This window comes from Pinus tabuliformis, chromosome 3_2, assembly GCF_031772625.1.
Source record: "Pinus tabuliformis cultivar Carrire ecotype Pingquan chromosome 3_2, CPIR1, whole genome shotgun sequence".
In the NCBI taxonomy this organism is placed as follows: domain Eukaryota; kingdom Viridiplantae; phylum Streptophyta; class Pinopsida; order Pinales; family Pinaceae; genus Pinus; species Pinus tabuliformis.
Window position 1 is genome coordinate 447,150,320 of NC_142302.1, and position 8,917 is coordinate 447,159,236.

The window sequence follows — 8,917 nt, forward strand, 5'->3', positions numbered from 1 at the left end:
AACTTGATGTCCACATTTGCTTCCATATTGAAGAGGTATTGTTAAACGATGCTCAAACCCAACTTCTCCTTTTCAAGTTCTTTCTTAGACTCCTTTTGTGGTTATTCTTGATCCCCTAATTTTCCCTCCAATCTGACCTCCAAGTTGGAACTTTTGTCTTATTTGGCTACAAACTTGTTTGCTAGAGTTTCCATAAGAAGGTTCATATTCTAACTAATATCCACAACTTGCGCTTCCAACCTTGAGAATTTCTCATCTTCCAAATATGAAGGGTTATTATAAACATATTTCTTATCCATGGCTAGGGTTTTATGGCTTATTGCTCAACCTATTTTCTAGATCCCCTATAACTTCCCACAAATACCGAAAGAAACCTACTTTGACACCAATATGATCTGTAAACTTTTGTGGATATTCAACTAGACAGTTCATCACACTACATCTATCGAATTAAATCAAAATCTATACTATCAAGGGTTAATTACTTTAGGATAAATATTTGTTTGTACCAATTTCATTGTTTTTACACGCGAATAGATACAAATGAAAAAAAAAATGAGAACAACGAAATACCAACACACACCAATTACAATGAACACCAATAAATGCTTTGGGAAACCCTTTTGAGAGAAACCCCATCTAGAAGGTGAAGTTGCTTTGCTCTCTTTTGTTTGGAATGGAAATTGTGCAAGTATATAGGAGAAGGCACTTTCTATGGGGTTACTAAAAACATGTGGCCCATAGACTGTTATAGAACAGAAACCCCCTTTGTTGTGCTCTCTCACTCCCAATCTCAATTTGTTTTTCTCTACTGCAGAACAACATACAATCAAAAGGAATGGAACCCCTTTCCTTTGATTTGGCCCAATTATAACACAACCTATTAGCCAACTAGGGGTTAAGTTTGACTCCAACTCTAAGTTAGAGTTACAAATGTAGCCATTCTAGAGTCTTCTTCATAGTCTTCACATGGTTAGCTCATTTTTCCATAAATAAGAGGAGTTGACATGGCATCCTCTCGAATTATGGTGGTAAATCATGATAGATCAGCTTACATGAGGCATAACTTTTTCCTATGAACTCTAATTTATGTTTTTCTTGAATTGTTGGAAAGGCTTCTTTATTAGAATAGTGTCATGAGGTCCATCACTTAAGTCTTACCCATAATTAATGTCATTTAAGGCCTTAAACTGGCCTCAACAGGTTTTATACCTTGATTCTCTAAACTAGGTCTCGTCAATAAAATTGTTCCAAGAAGTTAATTCCTTCAAATTTTCCACTCTAAATGCATCAAGATAGATGACAAATTATATAGTGATCCAATTCACTTAATTTTATAATAAGAATCTCCTCAAGGATCAATGTAAAAGAAAATTCTCCTTTTGAATCATGTCATTTACTTAGTTTATTGCTAGTAGAGAATCTCCAAGCACTTGTAGTCAATAAATCCATTTCCTACCTACTAAGATCGATGGTATTTTTAAGGCCATTAGCTCTATAAAGTTGTTCATACCCTAACCCAAACTTGCCTTATATATTATCACACGATAACTAGAGATATATTGATACCTCCAGCTCCACTCATCTAGGGATCTCATTGATTTGTCCCATAAAAGTATAGCCAAAACCTAGATTAATCAATAACCTCTTCAACTAATTGTCTTGGAGATTTTTTGGCTTGTAGTTGTGGGGAAATTTTAAGAATGCTTAAACTTTGAGAAGCAGAATGTGGAGGTAAAACAAACCTTTGTCAAATAAACAAGCATTTCAAACCACCCAAAGAATAATGACAAGTTGAGCTTTCATCTCCTTAAGGTATTTTTTTATTAACTGATCATTTAGTGCCCCTTCTATTATCACTCTAAATTAACCTCGTTATAGATAAAAATTCAATTTATGTGTGCATCTGATCAATATAAATATATAAAGAATTGAATGAGTGACTAATTCTTCACTAATCATACAAAGAGGGCATCTCCTTGGATCACAATGCTCAAGCTTTTGAAAATCATCTAAGTCAAAAACTTATTATTAAGTACTAGCCACATAAAGATAATCTCCTTCATTGTACATTTCAATTTCCATAAACACTTCCACCACCAAATCAACCCATTCTCCCAAGCAAAAATATAAATGAACCTATACACTAAATTAGGTGTGTAAAAACTTCTACTACTTATTTTTTACCATATTATAAGTAAATTTAATATTACTATGCATAATATATAAAGTACAACTTTAACCCTAGATGGGGTAGCTGAATTGGCAATGGCCATGAAAATGAAGTGTTGTGTGAGAGGAAGTTCTTGTTTCAAATCCCCTAAATTCACTTGGAGCTCACTCGGGGCATACAGATCCCGCTTGTCTCCCTCTATATATAATTCAATTACATAACCTAAATATTTTCAAATCCCCCATTTTCACTTGGTTGTATATTCAATTACTTTTTCCAAATCTATAAAAATAACTTAAATATTTTCATATTTACCATCTTTCTATATAAATAATTAGTTGTTCAAAACTTAAAAAACAACTTTTCATATTTACCATCTTCTAATATAAAAATAACATTATTCAAAATAGAAATATTTACTTCATTTAATTACCCAATAACTCTTATTAACTTTTTAATAAAAAGTGTTAACTCTCATTAACTTTAACAAACTACAACCAACCCATTTATTCAATCGTATAACCCACTATAATTTAAAATATTAAATTCCATTCTTAACTATATTTAAAGGGAGACAATCATACCTTACTTTAATATGATCGGGTGTAATGGCCACTCTAATTTAAAATATTAAATTCCATTCTTAAATATATTTAAACGACACAATCATACCTTAATTTTATATGACCTGCTGTAATGGCCAAAAGGAGGATTTTGAAGGAATTTACAAAAACCTTGTGAGTCTGGCCCGGGCTCTAAATATCTTTCTATCCGTGGTCATAGGATAGTTTTTTCTCTCCACACTATGCAATGTGTTATGGAGACACCAAGTTAATTTCCATGGATGCTACTAGCTTACTTTGTCCTTTATTTTTTCAGTATTAGAATCTACACCTCACACTGCTGTCTCTCTGCAATATTTTGGAAATACCACTTTACAGTAGAATCTACACCTCACACTGCCATCCCTCTGCAATATTTTGGAAATACCACTTTACAGGATACTTTAAGTATCAAAATCCACACTCACACTATGCTCACTCTGCGATAGTTTATGGAAATACCACTTCACACAGGGCACTGTTTTTTATCAGTATTAGAATCCACACCTTACACTGTTGTGACTCTCTAGACTATTTTATTTGAAATACCACTTTATCTTTTGTCAATATTACAATCCACATCTCACACTGTTAGTCACTTTAGACCATTTTATTTAAAATACCACTTCATAGGATATTTTTACCTCAGAATCCACACCTCACAGTTTTATCACTCTACAATATTTTATGTAAATACCACTTCACAGGCAACTTGACTAGAGAACCTCTAATACTAGCACGTAACTGTAGACCATTTTATTGGGACAATATCAGGTAAGTAATGCATCTCTCAGCTTTTCTGACTTTTGCTTGAATTCATGGTCGAATTTTGAGAGGCCTCATCATCTCGTTGTCTTCATGATCCACAATCTGCAGTTACCCATCTAAATGATTTTAATAAACAGTTTTATCTATCAGAAAGAAATGAGACCATTTTTGTGGGATTATAGATTTAGGGAATATATTTCTAAACCTACCATCTTGGAATTCCAAAATATTTCAAACAATTAATTTTTCTTATGATTATCAAATTCCAAGATATTTCTAAATCTATCATTTTGAACATTTACTGATTCTCAAAATATTCAGGAATCAGACAAGACATAGGCGCTGTCAACTTTTTTGACATGGGTCATATCCATCCATCCAATTCCCAAATATTTAGAGAATCAGCAATCGACCATCCTGAGATAAGATGGATCCATTTTGAAGAAAGAGAAAATAGGACTTACGTGGCAGTGATAGAGATAGCCTGGTTCGGCACTTGCATTGAAGGGATAACGATGCCGAAGGTTCAAGAGAGAAAACTGGACAAGAATGGTGGTCATATACCCAGGCTTCATCTTAAACACGTTTTTCCATCCACGCTCCTGCGCAGGAACTGGCACGACTTTTCCCGTGGCGTGCTTCTGTATATCGCATTTTAGCGCGTCGTTATTCTTCTGCATGCAGCTCTTAAATTCCTGCAGCTTCACCAACTCTGTTTGCCCAAGGGCGAGGAACAGGGCGAGATGGATGTGGAGAGGATGATTGTCCACGGTGAGATTGATGACATTCCATATCTCGCTGGTTCCCTGCCTCGGGGTCTCCGTGACCGGTGCGTCGAAGGGTAATCCGTTGATGAGCAGATGGGTCGGTTGCCCCGAAGCGCTTTCGTATTCATAAAAGATCACGTACCTCGTCTGCGCTACGTTTTTCTCCGAGGGGCGACGGTATTCCATCAGTTTTTCAGGGATCCGGGCGGATGGTCGATTCTCACCAGAACTCGCGGCGCCCATCGTGGTTGTTTCGATGAGGAATTTCATGACCTTGCTGTTCAGCTCGTCCACGGGGCTTCCTGAGGGGTATGGATAGGGTGCGTCGTTTGTTAATGTCGCCTCCTCTGTTGCCGAATCGTTGAAATCCACGACGATGTCTGCAATCTCGGAAGGAGAAAGCAGGAATTGTTTCACGGTTACGGGCGCCGGTAAGTATGCCGAATCGGAGCCTACAAAAGTCATGCTCAGGCCGTTGCTCAAGGCGAAATTGCAGAAGCGAGCGTTGTTGGCATTCACGATTCTGAATCTGTATTTTCTTCTCTTTACCTTCATGTAAGGCCATACCTTGCCGTTCACTATGATTGCATATCCAAAAGACTCTGGCTGCAAACATATCACATACAATTAATGTTGGTATATTGCATTGAACTGGCTTCGGTAGACTCTGGCTGCAAACATATCACATACAATTAATGTTGGTATATTGCATTGAACTGGGTTAGGTAGATAGAAGTGAGAAGTTTTGGTGTAGTTTTTAAGTTTGAGTTGTTAGAAAGTTTTTTTATATATTTTTTTATTTAATTTGTTTAAAATTTTGTAGGGATTTATTGAGAGCATAAGTTTGATAGGTTGATTGTTTACAATCAACGTGTTTTTGAGTTTTTTTAGAGTGTTGAACACCCGTTTAAACAACACAAATCAAGATTTGACCACACCGGCTACAAACTCCAAAAAATTACTTAAAAATTATTCATAAATTAAAACCTCAAAATTATTATTATTATCATTAATTATAATTTTATTTTTTTTTTGTGTCCATACTCTTATTATAAAAAATAAAAATTTTAGAGTTTTAATTTATATGTCAATAATTATGTCATAGACAGGTATTTAATTTCTATCTCTCTTTATATATATATATATATTTACTAATAATTATTAGGGAGGTGGATGGTAAGTATTTAATCTCAATATAATTTTTTTTAATAGTATACACAAATAAAACACCAAAATTTATTTCCAAAATAGTTATGCTTCTTTTGTTATTTTAATTAAAAAAAATGTCATATGAAATGAGTTATGGTTTTTAGGCTAGTTGTATTGATAAGTCATGATATTGTCACAAAGCCAATATATGAATTGAAAATATCCATGATAAAGTCGAAGTGACTTTCTATAGTTAAGAATCATGTTTTTATTTATTTTTTAATATATATAGGTTTAACATATATATTAATTTTTTGTTATTAATAATAAGTATTATTATTTTAAATAAAGTTATAATTTAGTAGTTATTCTATAATAAGTATTTTGATTTTTATTATAGATTGGTATCTATCAACATTTACCAACCATTTAATTTATATGGGTGTCCTAGTATATGGGTTAAACAATACTCTTAACCCTTGAGATTTTACTATGGAGATGAATTTTTAATACAACCCTAATCAATCTTAATTGTGAATATCTTTTCAGTATTAATTTTTTAATCATTAATAATAATTATTATTATTTTCAATGAAGTTATAATGTAGTTGTCAATCTGTAATAAATATTTTGATGTTTATCACATATTGATGTCTATCAACATTTACCCGCCATTAATTTATATGGTTACCCTGGGTTAAATAATATTCTTAACCATTGAGATTTTACTACGGAGGTGAGTTTTTGATAAACCCTCATCAATCTTTAACTCTGAATCTACCAAGCACCATGAAGGATCAAATATATTTCACTTGGTAGATCGCAAGTTAAGATGGATCTAGGCTTATATATATATTATTCTCACTTAGTCAAATGTTAGACATGATATTACATCTCTACATATTACAACATTTATGCCAAGATATTATTATTTTTATTTTATTTTAATTTAATTTTGTTTTATTTTGATTAGTGAAAAAAATTATATTTTATTTTATTTTGTTATATCTTGTCTTACTTTGTTTTATTTTGACCGAATCAAAATGTTTAATAAAAGGTTTAACAATACATTACATCTCTATCATACTCACCCACAACCAACCTAGATCTATCTTAACTTGAGATCTATAAAGTGTCGAAAGAGATCAAATCAAGAAATTTGATTCCTCTAGAAGCTTCATAAATCTAGAGTTTAAGATGGATTTAGGCTTTAATTGTTAATTATAATTATAATTATTTTATTTTATTTTTATCTTTATGTAATTTGGCATTCAAAAATATAGGATATCAGAACATTTCTTCCATATTAGATCGAAGATGCCTCTCGACTCAATAATATTGGTTAATACTAAGGTTTATCAAAACCACATAACCAATATAACACATGTTAATATTGCATATTTTTAATTAGTTAATATAAGATAAGTTAATTAAAAAATTACAAGTAAATTAGAGATTAATTTTAATACTTAATAGTGAATACTATTGTCAATATTGATGCATATTCCATGAACTTCACATCTCCACCCTCCCCTAATAATTAGAAATACAATTATTAAAATCACATACACATCTTGATATTACATATTTTTAATTAGTTAATTTGAGATAAGTTAATTAAAAAATTACAAATAAATTAAAGATTAATTTTAATATTTTGTCAGTAAATACTATTATAAATATTCCGCATATTCCAGGAACTCCACTCTCCCTTAATAATGAAATTAAATTAAAATTAAATTTTGAATGATTTTTTTTGGAAATAGAGATACCTCAATTATGAATTATGAAATGCCTATTCTAAAATTACGAGAGAACAAATTATCCATACTAACCTGCCACTGGGGATGGATGGAGGGATTATCGCCGGTGGAGTTCAAATAAATAGCCCCATCTGCCGTAAAGCTCCGCTCGATGACGAGGGATTACGGTCATATTCGGGGCCAGACGGGAGGCCGAGGCGTTTTTCCACCTCGGGATTTCGAATAACATAGGCGCCAATTAGCCCCGCCAGGAGATTAACTCTGGTTAGCCCCAGGGCATGATCATGGTACCAGAGATTTCCAGGTTGCTGGATGTTGGCGTAGTGGTAGCGAGCCTTTTTCCAGCCCGGGCCGGTCTCTTTGAACCCCGCTGTAAACCACGCCAGCGCGTTGCCATCGCTCTCGGGCTCGCCGATGCCGCCATGCAGGTGGACTACGGCGGGGACTCCTCCGTGTTTGGGCCGAGCTGTTTTCAGCGTGGGATCCCATGGCAGAATATGGTGAGAGGGAAGACAGTTTTCCCACGTCACGAACGTATCGGTGCCTTGGAGGGATTCGATCGTGGGACCTGGTACGGTCGCGGTTTCTTTGGATGTTCCAAATGCGAACACGGTAGACGGGGGCAGATCTCTGTGAAATTTCTGCCAACAAATATCAAAAATCGGTCAGTCTGCATTTTGAATTTGGAATTTTTTTTCAAAACCGAATCAAATCGGCCATTAAACAGCAGAATATAAAATGTACCCATTTTGTCTGAAACATTCCAATCCGAAGTTCGCCCGGCTTCAACTTTCCATGTTCGAAAGTATACCCCTCTAGTTTCGGCATGTCTGGCAGCTCGTCCACGAACATCTGAAGAGACGCCGCTACCCTGTGCAAGGTCGCATCTGTAACACCATCTAAGACGACGAAACCCAAAAAGCAGCAGAGTAGGAATATTAAAAAGCATAAATTCATCTATGATATTTCTGTATTCGGCCCTCTATCAAATCGCTGTGAATCGTGGAACAAGGTAAATAAACCTTATTTAGCCCGACGTTGATGGCGAGAGAATAAGATGGGTGGTATGTGCAGAGGCAAGCAGTGCATTAAATAGTTCTTAGAAAATGGGAGAGACATCATGGCAGACTGTGCAGAAAGATTCAGTGGATGGCAGTGAAGCAGCATCTGTTGATTGTTGGATAGAAAAGGGAGAAACGAATCAATACTGAGTTTCCTGTTATTGTTGAGTCTGGTGGGACTGTCTGTTGTCTTTTTTTTTCTTATTCAGGTTCGAATCTCAGGCTATGTTTATCTGTAATGTGATTATCTACATTGATTTTTCTGATTAAAAGGTAAATGTTGTTTGATTCTTCTGATCAAAAGGTAGATGTTGTTTGATTCTTCTGATTAAAAGTTAGATGTTGTTTATAGTGAGTACCAGATTTATACTGTGGACCACATTTAAAAAGAAAAATGGTAAAATAAACCACATAGTACAATGAACCACATTTAAAAAACAAAACTTGCAGGCTCATTATGAGTGTGTGTGGGCTAATTGTTGATGGTGTGATGGGAGATTCGTTGCGTTCTGACAAAGCCCACGGACTCCACTTTCAATGTCATGGACATCGAATCAATTTACAGCACAATCCTGTTGGCACATTTTTAGAGTAAATTTTGGTGCTTGAAGTTTAAAGTCTTTCGGATTATGGC

General features: G+C 34.4%; 1 pseudogene across 1 annotated transcript; it reads right to left on the reverse strand.

Annotated features, from left to right (window-relative positions):
* Positions 1–2,942: 2,942 nt before the first annotated feature.
* LOC149181225 (multicopper oxidase LPR1-like) lies at positions 2,943–8,345 on the reverse strand (annotated as a pseudogene). The gene is made up of 4 exons (XR_016257531.1): positions 7,967–8,345; positions 7,295–7,863; positions 4,008–4,916; positions 2,943–3,645 (listed from the first exon to the last, which is right to left on the reverse strand). The product of XR_016257531.1 is annotated as a multicopper oxidase LPR1-like (transcript).
* Between the last annotated feature and the right edge of the window lie 572 nt (positions 8,346–8,917).